The sequence below is a fragment of the Pezoporus flaviventris genome, unplaced genomic scaffold (genome assembly GCF_033815535.1).
Source record: "Pezoporus flaviventris isolate CSIRO_AGI_PZ_B2104156 unplaced genomic scaffold, CSIRO_AGI_Pfla_v1 ptg000001l, whole genome shotgun sequence".
Taxonomy (NCBI): Eukaryota; Metazoa; Chordata; class Aves; order Psittaciformes; family Psittacidae; genus Pezoporus; species Pezoporus flaviventris.
Window position 1 is genome coordinate 58,276,378 of NW_026892549.1, and position 21,591 is coordinate 58,297,968.

Consider the following 21,591-nt stretch of genomic DNA (forward strand, 5'->3'; position numbering starts at 1 on the left):
AAGATACCATGGAGAGATTTTCTGATGGCCTCCTTTTAACATTGTTTTCTCCAGCAAGCAGAAGAAGGGATGGAGGATGCTTGCTGCCAGTCACACGAGGTATCATCGTACCCTGCTCTTCACTGAGCCTGGCTGCCATGTAAAACAAGGTGAAAACAGGTAGGAGGCAATACTGAGCTGATCTGTTTGCACTGGTGTTTTAAATCCCACTCAGGACTGGAGAGGTCAGCACAAAGCCGCTCTTGGAGCAGAGCTGGTGATATGCAAACTGATGGATTTAACCCCGGCTGAGACACCCTGCTCTGGCTGCTGCTGCAGTGCAGGATCCCGTTCCCACTGGTTCTTTCTGGTTTCCAACAGCTTTTTTTTGGCTCTGTCTGACTGGAAAAAACGGGAATTTCACAGCAGCTCAATGCTGATGTCTTCCCTGTTACTGCGAGGTGAATCAGTCTAGGTCTACCCTGTGCACGGCACTGCGGCTGTGCCCCACGGCTCTTGCATGGCTCTGCCGAGTCCCTTGCATGCTCCCATGGGAGGCTTAACCCATCCTTTCTCATCCCACACAGGTCACCAGAATGAGGTGTCGTTGTGGATAGATGTGGCTGCTGCTCAGCTGCTGCTTGGCCAGTGCCTGGTTATCGTAGAACAGCTTGGGCTGGAAAGGACCTTCAAAAGTCATCTAGTCCTACCCCCAGGTTATCAGCCTTGGCAGGATAATCTGGTAGGTTTTTTACACTGCACATTAAAGCAGCCTGTCTGAGCTGATTGAGCCTTATTATGACCAGATATAGGGTACACCAAAGGAAGCTGCTCTACCTGGCCATGAAGGGGTTATTCTTCACATCTTGACATAAACTTGTGTTTCAGTTCATAGCCTGTAACATTTTGCTGGCTATTCTTACTATGTATTCTACATACAATCCACATCAAAGAGTAAAACCCACTTGTTCACAAAACCAATCTATCAGCACAAGGAAAGTGCACAAGATGAGAACCCCTGCTGTGTGATCTGCTCCTTCCATTTCTTCTTCTGTGGACTTTTGGGATGTTGGGTGCTGACTGCTTTTGAAAACCTGGCTCTAAGTACCGGTTTTGAAAACATATAAATGGTAACAGAAGGAGGAGGGTATCTGCTTGTGGCATCAAAGACACTTTGGTGGTGGGATGTGTGGCAACATGTCCACTGCAGGCAGAGAAGTGATGTATGATGTCTGCTCCCAGCCTGTTCTTCTTCAGCTATCCCCTCCTTCCATGTCACTCAGATAGAGCAGCACTGTGCTAAAAACCTGCTAGCATCCCACATGGAGCTTAGTAAGGTTGGCGGACTTCAGTGGCTTCTCAGTTTGCTTAAGAGTGCTATGGGTATTGGAGAAATCATACTCTGAATCTAGCTTGTAATCCTCATGTCAGAAACCTGGTCCTTGCTTGTAGTGGTTTGAGTCTTGCAGGGGGAAGGAGGATCAGCTCCTGGCTGAGAAAGAGGGGTAATATCCCCCAAAACCTGCTGCTGGTCTTTCCTCCTCCCCTACCCAGTGCTGGCACACCACTGCAGCCAGACTGCCTCCTCCTGCCCCTTGTTTCTGGAGACCCCACCTTGAACTGCTCCAGTAAACCCAGTGCCTTGTGCCTGAGCCCCCAGAAGGGCTGGTTTCATCCCCCAACTCATCATGCACCAAAAGGGGCAGCACAGCCCTGCTTTCCTTCAGGAGCTGTAAAAATGAGGTCACAGGGCCCTTCAGGCTCCTTTCCCCCCTTAAATCATAGAGAGTTTTTCCATAACGATTTTGTGTTTTTAATGGACCCTCCCAAGATCGTGCTTTATGTTTATGATCCTTTAACCCCAGAGGGGCTCAGCAAGGAGCTCATCAAAGCCTGTCAAAGCACTCTGCTGGCAGCTGCTCCTATGGCGCTTCTCTGCTCTGCTCCCATGACTGGGACCCATGGAGGCTTCCTAATGCGCTCCTGCAGGAATGGCTGCAGGTTTCCTATGGCAGCAGAATGATGAGGTACAGACTTGACCGAAGCAGGAAAGCACATAGCAGGCTTCACAGGGAATGCCTTCCTGGCACTAAGCTGGTGTGATAGCACATCAGGACAACACAGAGCTTAGTTTTAATCACGTACAGGCTCGCTATGTAACTGCTCTCTTTGCACTTGCCTCAGTTTCCCTGGTTGGGAAATGGCAGTACGTCCCTTCCTCTCTTACAGTGCATGTGGGATTTAATCAGCTGGTGCCTATAAGGCACCTTGTGATTCTCTAAGTTATAGCTGAAAGGCATAATGCTGCATTATAAGAAAGCATCAGGACTGAGAGCTAGTAGGCGGTGAAACTCTCCGCTGAACACAGTTCTCAAGCGTTTCTCTTACCCTGTAGCTTGGAACACAGAATGTAGTTCTTATGCATTACTTTATTGCAGACCCAGTGCAGTTTCCTTTGCACGGTGAATTGAGGGCTTGCTGCTCTATTTTCTTTCTCTGCATTTGGAGCACTCCCCAGCCCAAGAACACAGCATGGAAACCGTGAGAGCAGAGAGCTGCTGGTTTGATGGAAGGTGCAGCAATAGTACAGCCGGGGATTTTGCAACAGGACCCTGAGGCCTTTGCTCATATAGAATTAGGGTGGTTTTGATTCCAAAGGGATTGAAATAACTTCCATAACATAACTCAGAGTGCAAATGCAATAGGAAATGCAGTTGAACAGCTTGAGTTTGTTTGTTTGGTGGTGGTGTTCTGTTGTTTGTTTCTTTTAAAGAGTGTTTTTTCAACTTATTTTACTGCAAGAAAATGGTTCTTCCACTGGGTCCCAGCCTCTCTCTGCCCACATGGGTTTTGTCATTCCAAATCCCTACCAGGAAAGTGCTGTCCCAACTTCTTGCCTTGTGTTTGGGGCTGGGAATGGGGTCAGGTAGTGAGTAGCTGACGGGGGGTGTGAGTGGTGCAGCACACACCAGCTGCTCACCCCACACCAGCTGGGACTGATTTCGGTCAGTCACCGAGAAGTTTATAGACTGCTTCCTCCCCCCTTCAACTTGGGGAAGTAAAAACTAGCACAGGTCAAAGCTAAGACCCTGGCCCTGCTCAGTTGGGTCAGTGCAGGGCACGCTGCCTGAGGCTGATGCTGCTGCCTTCCGGCATCGCTGGAGTGAATGCAGTTTCTGACTGAGCATCGTTGCTGAAAGGAGCCTGAATTGCAATCACAAATCTCTTATAAGTGACACCAATGGGCACGTTCTTCACCCACTCTGTGTGTGGCTGCCTCGGTGGTCCCAGCCAGCTTCCCCTCCATCCTGTGTTGTCCCCATGGCTCTGCTGCCTTTGGCACCACTCCTGCCACCGTGTTTTTGCCTGCTTTGCAGTCTCCCACCCCAGAGTGTGCTTGTTTAAAGCACCCCCACAACATTCATTTTAATGGGATATTAACTTGCAGGCTCTGGAGGTTTGGATTGGGGAGCAGCACCGCTGCGAGACAGGCGTGTCAGAAGGTAGGATGCTAGCAGACCAGGCAGCATTGATGGGCATGGGTGACAAGAAAGCTCTGGCATCTTCCTCCCTGGGAAGCAAACATGCACTGAGGAAACAAATGTTAAACCAGCCCCCATGGAAAAGCACCGAACAAACTCAGCTGGAGATCCCCATCGCCACCACCCCAAAACTTACCCTTTCCAAAATGAGAATACCAGAAAGAATTAATATAGTGAAACATACAGCAAAAGCCTATTCAGGCTGTCATGGGTGTTTTTAAAACCCATGGGTGGTTTTAAAACCCATGCTGGTTTTATTGTGCTAGGTGCTGCACCAATAAGCTGATTACAGGCATGTTACAGGGTGAATGGGGAAGGAGAAGCCCCCTGTTGAGTTGGATCTAATTGGAAGTGGGGCAGAGCAAATAACAGTCTACCGCCTCTCTGGTTGTTACCTAGGTGAGTACCTTCAGGGCTGGAGACCCTCCAAATAGTCCTCAAGAGGAGGAAAACATGACGTGGATGAGTTTTCCTGGACTAGTCCAACCACTGGGTTCAAGCAACTCTGGGTTACAACACAAAATGGGACGCTCGTGCTTTAGAAAATCAATAAAATGCTTCAGTCGGCGCTAAGTAGCAGCTGCCCTTAATATTTTTCTTCAAAATAAATCAATATGCAGCTAGTTTGGTTATTGCATTATGTCATAGCCCCGGTACGCCCGCCCGCCGCACCAGCGCCGCATGTGTCCTGCCCCGTGGGCACAGGGATGGAGAAAAACAACAGTGAACAATGCAAAACGTGACTCGGGGGCTCACGTGTTGGCCCCCGTGCCTTGGGAAAGAAAAGGTCAGCACGGGCTGGCGTGAAGTGCCAGCAAGGGAGTTTGTGAAATGCCAAAGCAAGCGGCTCCAGAAATGGGGTTGTTCCTTTTAAGATTAGGAAACGCCAAGTTGGAAGGGAGGACAAATCTCAGCATCTTGACTCTCATTCCAGAAAGTCTGAATCTGGATCACTTCTGCCCATGAGGGCTCTGTCTTGCCTGGTCACCAGGACTCCTGGTGACCTGGGCTCTTGCAAGCGTCCTGTGCTCCTCTCTCCCTGTCACTGTGACCCAACTCAATCCCAGATTTGCCAACAAGGGGACTGTCATCAAGACCTATGTGGCAGCTTGAAGTGCAGACATCTGAGATATGCTGGAGGATCTTGATGAGGACACAGAAATCCCCTAATCTCATCGTCATCAACATGGGCAGGGTCCCTACATGAGGTGCTTACTGCCAAATGCCCCCAGTTCAACCCTTAACCTTGCTCATTCCTGAGCCTGGTGAACGAAGGACCATCATTCCCAGCTGTCTTGGGAACAACAGCTTTAAGAAAGCATATGGCAAGTATCAATGGTAATATCCACAGCCCTGTCTGTGTGCTTTGCCCTCCGGCATCCTGTGGTTTTTTATCTGCACAAAACCTCCTGAAACCAATGTTGTTTGGGCTGAAATTTTCCATGCCCAACGGTGATTCCTCTTTCTTGCCATTGTTTTTGTCTTCTGGAGCCGGGGCAGAAATGGACCAGCTGTTCTAGAGCACAGGGAGAGCAGAAAACAGCAGCGCTCCAAAAATGCTCAAGGCTTCCCCTTGACTGCGTGTTGGAGGCTTGGACAGCAACGGGTGGAAAGCTGAAAGGCAGCATGCATATCACCCAGCTTGTAAAGCAGCATCCCACCTGGGCCTGGAGGAAATTAAGTTTGTTTTGACCTAGTTCTGAGCCTCCCAAAATCGCCTTCCAACTATGCACGGGCTGAGTGTTTCTGTGAGCCATATGAAGCAGACCGAAGGCAGGAAGCATGGGTGAGTTATTTTGCCTTGGCTTTTATCACAGTGCCATTAAAAACATGAAGCCCCTGTGAAGCAGCAGAGATTTGCTAGGGTGGAGGCAAGATGGTGGGCTCATGACCATCAGGCTGGGACATGCACAGGCAAACCGGGTCTTTGCTACCTAGATTAGGTAGAGCAGAACTGGCCGAACTTTAGCAAACCCTGAGAGATGGGATGGGAGGTGGGATGCTTCTTACCTTCCTCCTAAACTGAAGAAGTCCCTGGTGTCAAGCAGCAAGCTGAAGTTCAGGTATATCCAAGCACAGGCTGTGCATGTCTGTTCTGTTTAAGGGTGGGAAAACTACATCTGCACACGTGCCCGTGTTTATGCACCGTTTAATATATGCTCAAATGTTTTTATGCAAAGTTGAAGGAAGAAAGGAGGTGTTGCTCTGTGTATAGCGTACATAGAGGTACACTCGCTGCAGGTGTTGGCTGGATCTCTACCAAACGGGTAATCCCAAATTGCCTTTGGGTATTGTCCCCATAGCCAGGATGGACAGTGGTGTATAGCTGAGATTTAAAACATTTTTCTGATATGAATGGTGCAAAAATGCAACTTTTTAGGACCATTTTCTGAACATGACCAGAGGCAAGCAGCAGAGGTAAGGGGAAACTGAGGCATGAAGGAATGGCACCTTAAAATAGCAGAAATCCCTTGATTTTCAGGGTGTTTCTCACCAAAGAAAAGGCTAAAAAGATAGGGATGGGGAATAGTTTCCCATCCTCATGGTTGCTTTCTGCCCCAAGGGGAGTGCTGGTCCTTGTGGCTGTGGCACAGACCAGGAAAGGAGAGAGCCAGAATCCGCAGCTATCCCTCAAGCAACAGAAAAGGCAGGCAGGCCGGTCTGCAAGGCTTCAGAGGGGAGGAAACAGCGGAGAAAGGAATTCAGATAATTGTGTACATGCAGTGGGGGGAGAGAAGGCCCAAATCAGATCTAATGCTGTGGGTACGGACAGACTGAAACCAGATACCCTGGCTTGTGTTTTTTCTGCCTTTGCTGGTATGAACCCTTATCGACCATCTGCTCTTGAAGTCTCCCAGATGAAGAAAAGCCACAATTATGTGCATCTTACAGCTGGGAAACCATTTAAAAACACATCCTTCCCAGTTGTTCATTCCTGAGTTGCACACACACACACACCCCACCGGCTATCACCAAATGTACCCCTCGTCTAGAGGAAAGCCTCTAATCTAATTTACCCCAGGCTTTTCAGACCTCAGAGGATTTATCTGCCCACGGCTGGTTTGAGGGAATACATCCTCCCTGTGTCCAGTGGACCCCTGGCTCATTATGGGGAGTGTAACTAGCTGTTTGATGGGGATGGGGCACAAGAAAACAGAGATTTAAGCCTTTTCTTCTCCCGCCTTTCCAAGAAATGGCAATGGCTTAGTCACACCTCACTGTCCGGGAAGAGCCATCCTAAAGAGACAATGCCAAAAGAAGAAACCAAGGGGACAGCCCTTGGTGTTTTCTTCAGTATTTTGGTATCTATCTCCTTTCAACCCGTTTGTTTTTAAAGGTGCAAAGTGAGCTTTCACATTCTTCCAGCTCCAGGCGTGCCTCTGCAAAGCTAAACTGTCTGGAGCCAAAAAGGTGTCTCCGTCACGAGAGAAGGCTGAAACCCTCACAAACCACTTTAACACCTCTGAGCACTCTGATCTCAATTTCTCCTTAGTTCCTCATGACTGAGCTGTTGGGTTTTCCGTGGGGCTTCAGTTCCTTTCCACTTGGGGTGAAGAAAGAGGGAAGCTGAAGGACTGATGCAGCCCCATCCTGGACCTGCAAGCTCAGAGCTCTGACGGGCAATCAGCTCTGCTCAAAGCAAAGCAGCATAGCTCACCCAAGAAAGCCAAGGTGGCCTCCATCACACTCAGAAACTTGCAGGCTCACCAGCTTCCCATGGAAAAACTTGCCCTTTGGGGTCTTGAAACACACTCCTTTGGCATGATTTTGTCCTATGGCTGATTGCCCTAGCCCAGATAAAATCAGCCTCAGGGTAAGGAGGAGAAGCAAGAGCTCTGCAATGAAGCGGTCTGTTGCTGGGACACTCAAGAGTTTCTGCATTATGTCCTGCCTCTCGCAGCAGTCTCAGGGCAGTTGTTAATAATATTGACTCTGAGGTGTCCCTCCCTCACCAGAAAATTAAGCCAACAAAACAAAGAGCTTTAAAGAGAAAGGAGCCCCCTGAAAGAAACATTTTCCCCAACCCTGCACTCCTCCACAGCCTGAGCATCAGCCTCTGCAGGGCAGTGGGGCTCATTGCAGCTGGAGGTGGAGGAGGAGGAGGAGGTAGGTTTGTGGGAGCCCCTTATAAAGTCTTGGCAGCACATCACTGGAAGCTCATTTAGAGGTTGCCGCAAGGCGGAAGCTGCTAATGAGCAGTTGGAGCAGGAAAAAAACAGGGTTGCTTCGGCTTTTGAAAGGACCATCTTGGCTCTGTCCTCAGCTCTGCCCAGCTGCCTGGTGGGTGGCACAGAGGGACAAGGGCTTGGGGACACCACCAGCATCTCCAGAGCATGAAAGCCAGGGCTGTGGGCGAAGAGGGGAAGGAGGAGGTGACTACCACCAGCCTTCCTGGATAATGGAGCAGCAAAGAAAGCCCATTGCTGTTTCCTTGGGTTCATCTCCCCTCCCCAGAGGCACACACAAGCTTGGCTTTGCACAATGAGGCGAAGAAAAAAGGAGCAAGCAGAAGGAAGAAGGCAGGGAATGAGATATTCTTGTTGGAGAGCTCAAAAGAAATACACAGGGTTGGGAAAAGAGGTTGCACAGATGCCAACGTGCATCTTAAAGAGTGGCTCTAAAGCTGTTGAGGCTTACGCCAAAGATGAGTGCAATCATTTCATGTCCTCCTCTGCCTCACGAGCACCCCATCCTCTGGGTTTCTCAAATCAACATGAATTCCAGCTGCCAGAACACAAGCAATTCCAGGCAGGCACTTGGTTCTCCCTGCCTGAAATGCACACATCAAAGCAGTGCTAGAGATAGAAATATTATATGTAGACATCAGGTAAGAGGGCAAAGTTATTATGGATGTGCCATACACTTCTACTGAGATGCTCACAGCAAAGACCATGTGCAAACCTTACTCTGCACAATTACAGCTTGCAAGCTAAGGCTTAATGTATTTTAGGAGACAGTTGCATGATGTGTTATAGCTTAATGACTTATGCCATTGGCTGGGCTACAATGACTGACTGTGTACCTATGCTAAGCAGTTTGGGAAGTATAACGTATTTGTTTAAGTCAAACCTGTTCTTGTAGGCTGATCGAGACTATCTTGGAGGAAAATATCAGTAGGAACATGATTCTTCTTCCTCTTGGGAATATAAGACAGTGCCTTAGGGCAGCTGGCACTATGCAGCTTGATGTGCAGCATGCTCTGATGATGCTGGCACCCAGTGTGAAATGTGTCTCTGGTCTCTGTCTGTCTCTACAGGGATAAACACAACTGAGATATGAAATGGGCTGTAAAAACATCCTTCTGCCTCCTCCAGCCAGTTTTAGAACAGCAGAGTATTGAACAGTCCTCCTCCCCTCTGCGTTCCTGCCCAAATAATACAAATCCTAGGAAAAACACCTTCACTACATATAGATATATCTGCAGCTTTATTCTTTTTTTCCGAGGGAATTCTTTTAGCTTGCCCTTCTCAGCCAGCAGCTTCCCTGTTCCCCTTATTTTTCCTGCATGCAGCAAGTATGCAGCTGCAGTTTGCAAACCTCATGAGTGGCAGCATCTGTGTGGGAAGCTACAAGCATCGTCCTCTGGCTCTGCGACTTGGCACTGCAGGTCCTACCCCATGGAAAAGACCTTTCCTACCCATTTCCCTACTTTACCTGCTCCTCCCCTGTTTAGATTAGGTACTGTGGGAGCAAAAATTGCTGCATCTGTACATAGCTGAGCACAAGGAGGAATAGCCTTAGCTTTTTTTTTATCAGTGCAACACAAACACTGTAATAACACTGACTCCTAAATCAGTAAGTGGGTGATAGTTATGACTGACTCAACAGCATGGATTAATGCCAGTGGAATTAATAACAATAAACCCCCTGCTTTAAAAGCACCTATGGTTTAAACTTGTTACTTTAAAAAAAAACCCTAGAATAAAAAAATGGAGCCACCCACTAAAAAGAAGAGGCAGTTTGCACAAAATCAGTGGTGTTTCATGGGCTTCTGTGAGCAATCCACAGGACAGGGACGATTGCCTTATGAACTTGGGGTGCTTTTTTAATGCTCGATACAGTCACTGACAAATAGCAGCTGAAACACCTGTAGGCCAGATGTGCACAGCTGTACAAGTGCTGCTGCTGATCAATCTTCAGATTACATCACACTCCAGATGCCTGACTTCAGAAGCGCTTGGAAGGCAGAGCTGAAGCAAACAAACTGCAAGCTTAGGCATTGCTTTCTTCCCCACAGCAACACTGTGTCCCTATGCACGCAATGATGAACCCTTCTTCTGTTGTCACCTTGAGTGCACAGTGCAACCTCAAAGCAAACAGAGGGGAAACTCCACCCAGCCATCTGGGAAGAGACACTGGCATCCTATAGCCAGGAATGATGTCTCTGTGTGATTAATGTGCTGGGGATGTGGGCTACATACAGGCATAGAATCACAGAAGCAGACAGGTTGGAAAAGACCTGTAAGATCAAGTCCAACTGTTCCCCAACACTAACCAGAGTCACTGAGGGACTTGTTTACATGATGTGTGAACACTTGCAGGGCCAGTGACTACACCGCTGCCCTGAGCAGCCTGTTCCAATGCCTGATCAAAGTACATTCCAAGACTTGTCCACTCTGTGTTTTTATCACTTTGATGATCCAAAACCATCAGCATCTGCCTTTGAATTGCTTTTTTTTTTTGGTGTTTCTCCATACTGCAACATACAGCACACCTTCACCATCTGTCCATGCCCGTGTGTGTGTATGTCTAAAGGGAAGTCAAGAGATTTTCATTTTCAGTGGATTCATTATGTACCAAGAAGTATGGCACTTGTGCCTATAACACTGGGAAGCAAACCTTTGTCTGCCCTGAGAGAGAATGGGAGGTGACTGCTGAAAAAAGACCCTGGGTTATTTTTGCATCCGGAGTAGGGAAGAACGTTTTCCCTTTGGTTCATGAGGCTGTGTTTGCTCTTTAAAACTGGCAAACAGATGCTGGGGCAGATTTCCTGAAGCTCAGGAGATTAAATCTTCCATTTTTACACTTACGGATCTTAAAAGAGCATCGCAAAAAAACCCGTGATGTGAAGAAGCAGGGTCCCCATCTCCTTGCTCAATGTCACCATGCCCAGCTATGGCAGAGCCGCACCTTGGGTGACGTTCCCAGATGTCTGCAGAGGAAAAGTCGCTGATCTGAAACTTTCCCCCTCTCATGAGGCAGCGTTTGAAGAATGTGCCCTCACTCACCACACCCTGATCCCTAAAGGCAGTGATTGCAATTGCTTGGCCCCAGCCCGGCAGCATTTCACATGCAGTAGGTACAGGGTCTTGATAACCACGCAGGCTCTGAGTAACAGCCGTGATTCAGCCTCTGTGTTACTGATCTCCCAGGGCTTTTGGAGGGGATTGTACCGGGCCAGGTCTCCATCTGGGATTAACCAACATAGCTTCATTGAAGTCAAGGGGCCAAACTCTCACTTGGAATAAACTGGCATAACTCCACTGCAGTCAGTAAAGCTACTCTGAACTTTTATTTATGGCAAGAATAGTCCAACTATTTAAAATATGTGGGGCCACCCTTACACAGAGGGTGTTACATTTCTATATGCCAAACAATCCCATCAGGGTAAGAAGTACTTGGCATCAAATAAGGCAGTCTGGTGTGTGCCATTGACATTAACCATGCTTCAGAGAAGGCCACCAGCTGATGTGCAGGGCTGGGGTGAGCACAGCTTGGTACAGGTAACCCACTTCATAACAAGTTGGCTGCATTTGCCTTTGGGCTTGGAGCAACCCGTTCTGGTGGAAGGTGTCCCTGCCCATGGCTGGGATTGGAACTGGATGAGCTTTAAGGTGCCTTCCAACCCAAACCAGGCTGGGATTCTATGACTGATGCTGGCAGCATGCCTCTAGGAATGACTACAGCGACTTTGCCTAAGTGTGCTGATAGACCATGGCTTGCTTTGCATTAGTGATCTGCTAGTGCCTGGAGGCTCATTCTGTCTTCAATGGTCTGGCAGCTACATTAACACAGACACAGGCCTGGCAAGAGCCATCCTCAGTCCTGCACCTCTCCTGGACCATTTTTCCAGCCTTTACTACAAGTACTGCATTGTACAATACTTCTCACTAACTTCACAGCTTTTGCCTTCCTTGCAGATGACATTGCCCACATTGCCCAGCCTCTAGATCTCAACCTGAATCCTTTCACCCAGCTGCTGTTCTTTAGGTTAATGAGTTCCTTCCTCTCCTGCCTTGGTGTTTATAAGTTGCTCTTCACTCTCCCATAGAGAGAAGGACTTTGGGGTGTTGGTTGATGAGAAAATGAACATGAGCCAGCTTCAGTGTGTGCTTGCAGCCCAGAAAGCCAACTGTATCCTGGGCTGCATCAAAAGGAGTGTGACCAGCAGGTCAAAGGAGGTGATCCTGCCCCTCTACTCTGCTCTCACCTGGAGTATTGTGTGCAGTTCTGGTGTCCTCAACATAAAAAGGACATGGAACTGTTGGAACAAGTCCAGAGGAGGCCACGAGGATGATCAGGGGACTGGAGCACCTCCTGTATGAAGACAGGCTGAGAAAGTTGGGGCTGTTCAGCCTGGAGAAGAAAAGGCTGCGTGGAGACCTCATAGCAGCTTCCAGTGTCTGAAGGGGGCCTATAGGGATGCTGGGGAGGGACTCTTCATTAGAGACTGTAGTGATAGGACAAGGGGTAACGGGTTCAAACTTAACAGGGAAGTTTAGATTGGGTATAAGGAAGAAGTTCTTTCCTGTTAGGGTGGTGAGGCAGTGGAATGGGTTGCCCAGGGAAGTTGTGAATGCTCCATCCCTGGCAGTGTTCAAGAACAGGCTGGACAAAGCCTTGGGTGAGATGGTTTAGTGTGAGGTGTCCTTGCCCATGGCAGGGGGGTTGGAAACTGATATTAAGGTCCTTTCCAACCGTAACTGTTTTATGATCTCTTTGTCAGCTACTTCCAAAGGTTGGCTTTGCTGTCTGAGGATGCCCAAACCAGCTTTGCATCAGGGGACCTTTGCAGGACAAGGAGTAGGAGGTAAGGTTACTTGTATTGCTAGAAAGGATTTTGTAATATGCAGAGGTTTGGGGTTTTTGTTTGAATAAGGTATGCTTCAGCATGGCATTATTTACTTTTCTTCAAGCCTTTTAGCTGTCTGTGATTGAATAAATGCTTGAATGTCTGTGTTGCTTTTCACCTCTGCTTGAGCACCTTGGGCTGTGGTGGCTACTGGAGTGGCTCCTAGTTAAGATAATGATAAAGGGGAGCAGTAACCTAATTAGTTTAGCAGTTTCTGATGTCACCATCCTACCTCAGGAGTGTGATCTCTTGAGGAGATAGATAGGCAGTAACCCCCTGGTCCCTGTCTGGACTCTGAGCAGCCATGAATCACTCATTTTCCAAAACTCCTAAGGCAGGTATCATTGTTTGCAATTCAGCTTGAGGTTAGCTGGTTGCTTTACAGCCTTTCCTGAAACTGCTATGTTGGTGATGCAGGGCAAGCCAGTAATGGGAAGCAGGAGCAGGAACAATCTTACTCACAACCTCTTTAGCAACATACTCCCGGCCTGGATGGTGCTGCAAGCTGCCCAACCCACTGCTCTGCTCCAAGAGCCTGCACTCCCATAAATGAATATCCTGAGGGTTTTAATTTCCTCTGCAATGACTAACTAATAACTTCAAAACACATTTTTATGGGCATCAGCAGCCTCAGAGTGGACACAACAGTGTATTCGGCTTGCTGTCTGCTAAGCTTTCTATGTTGCTGCTTGGTTTCTTTCCTATAAATAAGCTATCCACTTCAGAGCACTCGTGTCCATTTTTCATCACACGTCTGGAATTTATGGCTTCGCAAGAGGTAAACCAAAGTTGATTGTTCCCTCGCTGCTCTTTTTCAAAGGGGAACAAACAATCTCACTCCAGCAAGTTCAGACTTCTGGAGGAAGAAACATGCAGAGATGAAATCTCTGTGCTAAAGGAGCAAAAAAGTCATCATGTCCTTAGCTTGTCCAGTTAGTGATCTATTTAATCACATGCCTGAATGTGTGCTGTTAGCCCTGCTGAGCTAACTTCAGTACACATCCACTAAGGATGTGCAGTCTGCTCTGCTGAATAGGAACAAATGACTCCCAAGAAGTTGATTTGTATGCAGCATGTACACAAAAGCTTGGAAATAGCTCTGGAAAATTGGTTTACGTGGGTTTTCATTCTGCAAAAGGCAGATAGATGTTTTCTTGTCTGCAGTTTTCAGGGGTTGCTTGGTTTTGATTATTGGCTGAATGGGTTAAGTCAACATTTTCAGCCTCTTTATTGTGGGTGACTCAGCTCAAGGCCAGCTGCCTGGTCTTGTTTAGGTTTGCCAGCTGCAAACTGGACTTGTTTGAACCTTTGAGCTTGAACTCTGCTAGGTTCCCACTGAGCAAATAACCTGTGTGGCTGTGGTACTGATGCAATCTTGTTTCGGGGATAGGGGGAAGGAAAGCTCTCTGCATCCGTTCAAAACAAAGGCTCTGTGCTTTGATTTTGGTCCTGCTGCTCCTCTCTGAATTCCACAAGCTGTCCTAGGCTGTGTAGACCTGAACTAAGCTTGTGCTCCTGTGAATCAGGGGCTTGGCTCTGAGGCTGCTTCTCATCTGTCTACTTGGGTTTGCAACTGATGCTGAACAGCTTTTATGCTCTATTCAGCTGAGGTTTATATACATACACTGCTGCTGCTGTGGTACAGCAAAATGTTTCCTCACGTTTCATATTCCCCGGGTTCAATCTGTGCCTGTGTGTTTGTGAAGCAAGAGGAGTCTGGATGTTACACTCACTGACTGAAAGATTTAAAGGCTCTGTAAGAAATCAAATTGAATGCAGGTAGAGTATAGGAAAGTATTGCTCTAACTGTCTAGAGAAGTGTGTGCATGCTTCTGTATGCAATACACAGATCACCTCTGATACCATATTTAGGCTTTAAATACACTGTAGGTGTGGAGGATGCCTGTAGGGACTTAAACTTTTCACTCCTCTGTGCTTTTTACAAGTTAAAGATGCTGTTTTCTCTTGCAGCTTCTCGTTGCCATTCTTATTCAGGTGCAGATGTCTCATCTATATATATACGTACACTGCATATTTCCCCTACTCATGTGTGCACCTATAATACAGCACTTGGCTGTGTCAGTAAATATTGTGGGGGATGTATATACTTCCATCTAATACTTTAAAGTTGGTGTTCATCTGTTAGGGAGCACAACCATAGGGATATCACTGACCACCAAAGAGATTCTGGTTTTAGACACCACATCTTGTGGAGAAAGCCTCCTCTTCCACCTGATCCTTGGTTCCTAGCAAATGTGATTAGCTGTGTTTCTTACTAGACTCTCACTTGAAAGGTAAAGAGGTTTCTAAGGATCAGCTGTTCCTTAGCAGCTTAAAGGCTACACAAAACCAGCAATTATATAATCAACATCCAAAATGAGTGGATGGGATGAAGCTTTAGGGCTCAGGGAGACTGGCTGGTTCTTGTGGCACGTGCTTTATCCTTGAAGGCGGCAGAAGAAATGCAAATGGAAAGGAATTCATGAGTTTCCCCTAAGTGCTGCAGCTAAGGAAGGATAAGGCCCTTACCCAGAGCAGTGTGCCTGGCTGGGACCTGGTCCTTGCAATGTGTCTGAGGCTGCAGCCCACTTGAACTGCAGCTGGAAACCTCGCAGCAATGCAATGTGCTTGTGTCCCTGTGGGACTGGCAGGAAGTCTGGAAGTCAGCGCTCCCCATGTGAAAGGAACACATTTGCTTGTGCCATGCCTGCCAGCTGGGGAAGTATCCTTAGGCTGGGGGGATACAACAGTGTGGTTGGGCCACGCTGGTTTGCTGGAAGTTACATGGATGCACCCTACAGGAAACTTAACCTTACATCCCACAAACAAAGTGATCTCTGACCTTTCCATACTTATTTATATTTAGTTGACTGCATAATTTGGCTATCCAGAAAGTCCCTTCAGGAGGTCACGCAGCTGAAATAATAGCTAATGAATTTCTTACAATGATTTGGGAGTTAGATACTTTCTTCTTCCCTCCCTTCAGTCCCTTTCTGGCAAACACTCCTGGGTTACTCCATCAGAGGATGGAACAACCAGGGCAGAGCATGTTGCAAAAGCATCCTGATGTATATGAAGGAAGGACCTACACTTATCTCCAAGTGTTTGCATGTTGCCCCCAAACTAACAGGGATGGGTAAGAAAGCTAGCTGATGTGTAGGGTATCGCAGCAGCCCCAGAGACTAAGGAGAGCTGTTGGCATTGCTTTTCCTTCACCTCACTTGATTTCATCCCTGGCTATGGCATCATCTTAAATGCAAGGGATGGGGCTCTTGGACTTCTCCAGTATTAAGCCGTCCAAACTATTTCTGTTTATGTGCCATTAATGAAAGGAGCTGAGCTTATTCCTTTCAGTGGAGCTGTGCCTGGCTACACAAGCTAGGTTCTGACTGCAAGAACTGATGGTTTGTATGTGTTCTGGGGGGATCTGCTCCTCTATTTCCTTGTCTACAAAGATTCTCCCATGTACATAGGCTGTGGGTATGATGCTTAGCTTTTGGGGACACATTGCTGTAGCAATACATGTAGGAGCTGCACTGAAACAGCTTGTGTCTTCTGGAATTTCCTCTGTATCTTTAAATGAATGAGAACATTGCTTTATCCCTACTTATGTTGGTATTGTATGTTACAGATTTAAAAAGGGTGTTGCTGGCTCCTGGGTGTCTTTCTGGCTCCTCCAGCCTGTCTCTTCTTGACCCTTGGTGCCCATGGCAGGTCTGACTTCTCCCCTTCAAACTGGTCATCATGCCCACAACATCCATGGGATACAGTGCACTTCACTGTGTAACCCACAAAGGAGATGCTGCTGTGATCAGTCTCCTTGCCTTAGCCTGGTCAGTCTCAGCTCCCCTTGGTGATAAACCCCATCCTAAGCTGCTTGTTCTGTTGCTGTTGCTTCTTCCCCTGTCTCCGAGGCCATTTGCTCCCTTTGTGCTTTGCTCTGTCACTTTCCTCCTCCCTGTCTGCCTGGCTCAACTCAGTACCATCAAATGATGGGAAGCCCTGTGTGAGCACACATGCTCCTGGCAGCTCTCTAGGATATCACTGACCACACTTCTTGAGGCTCCTCCTCACAGAAGGCTTCAAAAGCAACATGAAATTCTCCTCCCACGTAATCAATGTGGTTTTGTCCTGATTTGAAGGAAACTGATGCTTAAATCTCCTCTACTTCCCTCCTACCACCAGGCATCACCTGTTATAGTTACACTGGGGAAAGGTGCAACTTTCTAGAGTCCTACCCCACTCCTCTGGAGGAGAATCCTGCAGTTTTATGTATCGGAAACAAGCAAATGCCAGTGTTAGAATCTACAGCAAAACGGGGGGAAAGGAATAGATGGATGTACAGAAACACAGCTGAAAATGCCCGCAATTTGGGAACATTGCTGGCTCAACATTGGTAATGCAAAAATCCTGATATTTTCTGCTTGCCGACCTGCACCAGAAGCCTTTCCTGATGTTGGGATATTGACCTTTAGCCCTGCTTTATTGGTGTATTGTAATAAGTCCCATGTAATATTTTTAATCACACTATTTAACAGAACATGTAATATTTAATCGGTGTAGTATTTTTAACAGGGAAGGTTTTTGGTCTGCAGACTTTAGGTTGAAAAGCTTGAACACATGTTCTTTGAAGAGTTTAAAACTAGCAAAACCAGCTTGAAGAATGGTTTCTGAAGCTTTATCTCAGTTAATGTCTGATGGAGGGGGGGGGCAGGCAACTGCTTTGGAATGGAGAGGAGTCAGGGGCACAGGCTGTTCAAAGCTGCAGGAACACAGGAGGGCTTTAACAAGTCACAGCTACCTGTGACTTAAAGCAATTCAGGCTTGCGTTCAACAGCTTTTATCACTGCTGTACAAATGGAAGGTTGCATCCCTGATCTAAGAAGTTAGGGGAGAAAATCAGCCCAAGAGATGTTTGGGACTGAATTATCCATCAGGACTATGCAGGCAGTTGTCTCTGACAGCCGACTGTGTGCTGACCATAGTGGTGACTCTCTTTAATGCATCACCGTCTCCATAAAAACCTCTGGTGGTTTGTGAACCACAGCACTGCTGATTTAAAGCATGCCTGGATGTTTAAGGGAAGCCTGATTTATGCTGTAAATGTTTGCTCATCAGTTTCCCTTTTAATCACTGCAACTGTTGGGACTCTCAAACCCCCTTGGCTCCCCTAGTCACTTTGCATGGCTTTATAGCAGTTCTGCTTTAACTGGAGACCATGGGATGGCTCTGGCCCAAGTGAACTCCTTGAGATCCTTGTGCAGTATTCTCCTGGTGGTACCCTGAGATCAGCAGATGCTGGCCTTTCTCTCAACTCCCACTCAGTGCCTCAAATCCCAGGGAAAGCTCTCCTTCCGCTGCTACACCATGAGCTTTGAAGGCAGAAAATGATTCTACAAGAGATCACTGGGGCTTTGTGTGCTTCAGCTGCCTTCAAATGTTCACAGGGTTTTCCAAGGCTGAGATAAGGACACCTCCATGCACAGCCTGCTCTGTGTCTTAAGTTGCCAGCCCTCTGCAGAGCTTCCTCAGCACTGGTGCATTCAGACTCTCCATAGTAAGACTGTGGTAAAGCTAATTCTCCCATGAATGTCTACCTGCATGTGATGCCTCTTTGCAGTTATGCAGCTGAGATGTCCTTTGCCTTCAGCCTGGTGTTTCTTCCTCTCCCCTGCACCCCCACCCCCCCCCCCCCCCAAAAAAAAAAAAAACCAAAAGGAGCAACCAACCCACCCATGGATAAATAATTTGGGATTATGATGGAAGTGTTCAGTCCATGCAGCTCCCGAGGAACAACTGGGTGCAAACCATTCTCCTGCACAAAGTGGGGGCATTTTGTACCAGAGTCTTGCTATCAGCTTTAGCAAGAGCAAGGTTTGACCTGTATTTTCTTTCTCCTTCTGCTTGTTGCTGCCTTATCTGCTTTGCTAATGCCTTTTCCTGCCTCTTTGCCTTTCATGTCTGCTGCCCTATTTTCCCTCCTTATTTGTTTCCCCTCTCTTTAGGTCACTTGTTTTGGGTCACTCTTCTCTTGGTACCACTTCCAATGCAGGGTTTTTCCCGATCTGCTGCTTTTCTGCCTCTGGGGGGATGTTTTGTTCTCATTGATTTCTTTTGCTGGCCAGAATACAAGAGGTTAAACAGTTTGGAGGGCTTTATTCTGCATTTACTGCTGAGGTAGGTTTCTAAATCAACAGTGGGTCATGTATTGGAGTGACTCAGAGCTGTTTAACCTTTTTCCTTCCGTTCTTGTCTCTCTCCCGATCTGAAGTGCACATCTGCAATTTAGATTGCTGAAATGAGAAGCTGTGAAATGAATATGAATTGCTGTAGATGGGCTACTCAGCCTGGCCTCAGTGCAGAGCCAGTTTCCATTTTGCAGGCCAGACGGAGAAAACTGCTTCCAAAAGCACCTAAAAATACAGGGTACAGAGAGGATGTTCTCTGCTGTGACAGCAGGGAAGATGGGCTGGCTAGGCAGGGAAAAAACAATCTGGTTGCCATGTGGATCCCTTCTTTACATGCTCTGTTCTGTCTTGTGGAGAGGTTACAAGGCAGACAGGCAACAGGCATTCAAAGGACAAGTATTTGTATTAACTCTTATGGGGGAAACTGAGGCACCATCCATCAACCAAGATGGTATGGACAAGTTGGGTGTAAAGCACAGTGGAGGTGAGTGTTCTTAGTGTGGGCTATGGGTACAAGCCGTGCCTTGTCCCCACCAAAAGCAGCAGTGCAAAATGGGCTGGAGATGAACAGAGCAGATGAGAGCAAGTGTGGGAGCTCCTTCATCAGCCATCATCTGTCTAGAGGCTCTCAATGTGTTGTCCTGCAAAACACCCTATTTGCTAGCAGCCAAATGTGTGATTACAGACCTCCTGTTTTAGTCCAGCAGCAAAGCAAGGGTGAAATCTCCACTCCCAAACTGCAATCAAAACCCCACATTGCTTCTACTAGAAATCATAGCAACCCAGCCTGGTTTGGTTTGGAAGGGACCCAAAAGCTCATCCAGTTCCAACCCGCTGCCATGGGCAGGGACACCTTCTGCTTTGTTGGGACATCTCAGCTGGGTTTAGCCCTGTGCTGCAGTGCAAGACCTGTGGGCACAGCAGCTCAGTTTGTTAGTGTGCACCCCAATCCTTCCATTTTAAAGGAGTTCAGTCCCTCAGTGAAGGGTCAATGCTTTCTGGCAGACCTGTAAGTACCAGCAGCTGGGGTGATGCTTATTGCATCCTGTGCCTGCTGCTAGGATTGGGCTGCATCTGGGCTGCGGTTTGATACACTGGTCCACCCTCATCTATTTAGTTGCTTTTGTACATTACAAGTTGTGATGTCAAAAAACATTACTTATTCAGGGTGCAACCTGCTGCTTCTGGCTGTCAGCCCACAATGCTTTCTGCAGTGATGAATACCATGCTGCAGGGTGGCATGCTGTGGTTGCAGGGTTAGGGCCTCCCTACAAGGAGGTCTGGGAGGCCTGGGGGAAGCTCTTCTTGTGTTTAGACCGTGAATTACTTTGCTCTTGAAGCCTGCCAGTTCTATGGGGTTTTCACTAATGAAAGGACTGCACTGCATAATTTGCTTGGAGTACTCTTGTGCAATTTTGGTTGTCCTTCAAGTGGCTGTTGATAAAGGAATTGAGAGAACCTGGGCTTGCTTTGATTGGAGCTAGTCTAAAATCTCCTATTAAGATGAGGACAGTACAGATTTCATCATACACATAGGAAAACACACCAAAGTAATGAGATGAAGAAAAAAAGTCTTTCTATATAGAAAGAATATGTTGACAACTCCCTGAGCATCAGCTGACTGTGTGTGGAAAAAGGTTGTTTCTATGAATCTGAGCAACAGCACTTGCAGTGTAACTTGTCTGTGCCTGCTGCATGTATCTGCCAAATGGTTTTGATCAGAAATCAGTGCATAAAACCCCACTAAAAGGGAAGAGATCTTCGCAGGGTCGTGCCTGAAGCATGGAGCTTGCAATTACAGACAGCTTCTGATCAGAAACTGCCAGTGAATACTGCTCAGAGCATCCCCCTTGCAAGGTCAAACACTTCACCCTGAATCATATGGCTGGTAAAGCAGCAGGCAGCTGTGTCTACAAGGTGGTGGAAGTGCCTCTGATGCCGTTTGGGATTCTGATTCTTACTTAGCGTGGGAGGCTCTTGCCCTGATAATCACTGCTGTGGGATATGCTCAGTGCAAGGGTGGTCCTTGCTTTGTGCAGTGAGGCAGCTTCTGGCTACTCCTAGACAGGCTGCATGCTCCTTCTTAGACACACGTGCCCCTTCAATGCAACCTCAAACACTCCTTACTCTCTAATAATGTGCATCCTACTCTCTAATAAAGTGTATCCTGCCCTCTAGTGCCAGCAGATGCTGAGTCAGCAAGAGCCCAGGAGCAAGCTGTGCTGTGTTCCTGTGACTTTCCACGTTTATCATCCAAGAAATCTCTTTGAGCTTCGGAAGCTGCTAATTATGGGGCTGGTAGGATAGGGAGAGCTCAGCATGGCCTTGGAGCAAGTACAGTTCCTTGGAAGACTCTTTTGGAGATGTTTCCAAGGAAAAACCATCCTTACGATGGTTTTTAACATGTTTGTAAGGAGCTTTATTGTGGAAACAGGGATACATGTGGCAGGCTTTGTGAAAGAAAGCTTTTGGAGGTCAGAACATTTGTTTCACTGAGTTTAACACAAACCTTGAAGCCTGGGGAGTGCTTGGCTGTTGTCTTAGAGCAGGGATAACACCTAGAAATGGGTCTCTTGCTTTTCTCCTAAAGAAAAGGAAGAGCAATTTCTGTTTTAAAAGAAATCTAAGAGCTTTTCATTACCTTACCTGCTCTGCTGGGAGCAGAAGGGAGGCTTCCCTCAGCTATTGCTTACAGCAATGCTCTTGGTGTGTATCTGCTGTGAGCCAGGCATGGCCTATCAGTGCTCCTTAAAGCTTCTCTGCACATCACAACTCTCTCCTTCCTCCTGATATAACCCTTCCCTTCTGT

At 47.4% G+C, this 21,591-nt stretch overlaps 1 protein-coding gene and 1 long non-coding RNA gene across 2 annotated transcripts in view; one reads left to right on the top strand and one right to left on the bottom strand.

Annotated features, from left to right (window-relative positions):
• The window catches only part of TWIST2 (twist family bHLH transcription factor 2), a 35,341-nt gene that overhangs the window by 1,876 nt on the left and 11,874 nt on the right, over positions 1-21,591 (bottom strand). The window lies entirely within an intron of this gene.
• LOC133268607 (uncharacterized) overlaps positions 12,462-21,591 on the top strand; it is a 53,784-nt gene continuing 44,654 nt past the window's right edge. Inside the window, exon 1 of the long non-coding RNA XR_009743118.1 lies at positions 12,462-12,552. This is a non-coding gene — a long non-coding RNA (uncharacterized LOC133268607). The remainder of the gene's footprint in view (positions 12,553-21,591) is intronic.